We start from the raw sequence: 2515 nt of genomic DNA on the forward strand, positions 1-2515 counted from the left end.
TATATATATATATACATGTGTGTGTGTGTGTGTGTGTTTGTGTGGAGAGAAAGCCCTGTCTGTATATCAAGATGAGGAAGAAGCAGGTGCTTGTTATATTTATATACACAGCTTCCTTCCAAGCCCTGCTGTAAACAGCGGAAGTGTGCTACAATGCGTTTCCCACTTCAAATCGTCATAGTTGTTTATGTTTCCTTCTTTCGCATTGATCCTGTTATCACCTGGGCAGATCTAATCGACTGGCCCCCTCCCTCAAAATTTCAGGCCTTGTGCCTATGGTAGAAAAGATTATTATTATCATTATTATTGTTATTATTCCGTTAGTTATCTGTCAAGTCACAACAAGGACCTCAGACAGACAATACTTTCCCTAAGATATGCGCTGTGCCCAATAAGGCTGCTTTTTGCAAGACATCAGTCTTGCTTGGGATTTCCAGTTGCCTTAAGAAGTCTTGAAGTTTCAATGGGATTGAGCCCAACGCTCCGATCACCTCTGGTATCACTTTTACATTACCCTCTCGCATTCCATACAGGCTTGCCATTTCCACTTTCAATTCGGAGTACTTGGTGATTTTTTTTCCACCTTTTTAATCACAACATTCATGTCATTTGGTATGGCTACATCAATGATCTGGCAGTATTTGTCTCTCTTACTCAATATGACAATATCCAGCCGACGGTGTTCGATTACACGATCCGTCTGAAAATCGTAGTCCCAGAGAGTATCGTTACTTTTCCTTCTTCCTGCATAACTTTACTTGGTAGATGCTTGTATCAGTTCTCTGTTACCTCATACTGGTATTTACGGTATAAGAGCCAACGAAGATACACACACACTTTATCGTGGCGGCGCTTGAATTCTTTTTGTGCAAGGCTCTCACATCCGCTTACCAAGTGGGTCACTTTTTCCACACTCTTTCCGCAGAGTTTGCATTACTGGGTGTCAGAAGTTTTATAGATGTTATACTTCACCGAATTGGTAGCGAGAGCCTGATCGTGTACAGCAATGATCAGGCTTTCGGTGGTACGCTTCAAATCACCTCGCACAAGTCATGCCCACGATGCTGTATTATCCTTAACGTCCTGTGTATTCCTTTCAAACTGTCCATGCATTCTCATTTCAAGGTCTTCTTTTCTCTTCTCCTCAGCTCTTTGGTCAAACTCTTCCTGCATTTACACCCATATCTTTCGCGGCGATCGGATTCATTTTTAGCATTTTCGTTTGTGAGAGCGGTCGAGTTTATTTCAGACATTCTCATTTTTAAAATTATATCTGGCTAATCGCTGAGAGAACGTTGGTATTGCCTTAGTGGAGGTTTGCGCTGAGTGCTCTTGTTATAATAATAATAATAATTATTATTATTATTATTATTATTATTATTATCATTATTATTATCATTATTATTATTATTATTATTATTATTATTATTAAATATTTTAAGTTGATCGCACATTCCGTTACACCAACGTTTGATGCCGGAATTTCCAAACATCGTAAACTTTTGGATTATTGTAATAGATTGATGGAATGTCACGTTAACGGAATGTAAGCAACTGTAGCTATTCGTAATCATGTTTATTCTAAATTTTGTATTGATTACTGTTTCTATTACTTGAACTATTGCGGGAACTGGTAGAATCGTTTACACACCGAACAAAATGTTTTGTTAAATGTCGTCCGTCTTTATGTTCTAAGTTCAAATTCCGACCTTTTTGAAGTCGATAAAAGCACCCTGTACTTACATGTGTTTATGTACACACAAAATATATATACACATATATATATGTATATATATATATATATATGAAATTCAAATTACGACAAACGTAAATAAACAAACGAAGTCTGCTTTTAGAAGCGTTGAGATGTCTTTTAGAAAGTTAAAAAAGTGATTTTAAATTCTCAATCGCAGAATAATGCTAATAATATAGCCTGAACAGGATAAACTACCCCTATTTTGCAGAGAAAAGTGTAGGTGACTAAGTATGTATGTATGTATATTTATATATACACACGCACGCACACATACACACACTTACACACACTTACACACGCATACACTTATATATATATACGTACATATACATAAATATACAAAATCACGCATGTATATATATATATATATATATACATGCATACATACATATATATATATATATATATATATATATATACACATACATACATATATAGATGCATGCGTACATACATACATACATACATACATACATACACACATGCACACATGCACATAAATATGATTGTGTGTTTATGGCACGGACATCCATGTGCATTTAAAGATATTTATTAAAACTGTGAATTAAAGGAACCAATGAGAGATCTATTTGACTTTGTGACTCACTGCAGATCAAACAAACGTTATTTACTGACGCACCTTGCATGGAAAATTGAAAGCTTTGAAGCAAAACACTTGAAGGTATATAGAAAGACATCCTTTACTTTGCGGATATAGATAGATAGATAGATAGATAGATAGATAGATAGATAGATAGA

The sequence above is a fragment of the Octopus bimaculoides genome, chromosome 14 (genome assembly GCF_001194135.2).
Source record: "Octopus bimaculoides isolate UCB-OBI-ISO-001 chromosome 14, ASM119413v2, whole genome shotgun sequence".
Classification (NCBI taxonomy): Eukaryota; Metazoa; Mollusca; class Cephalopoda; order Octopoda; family Octopodidae; genus Octopus; species Octopus bimaculoides.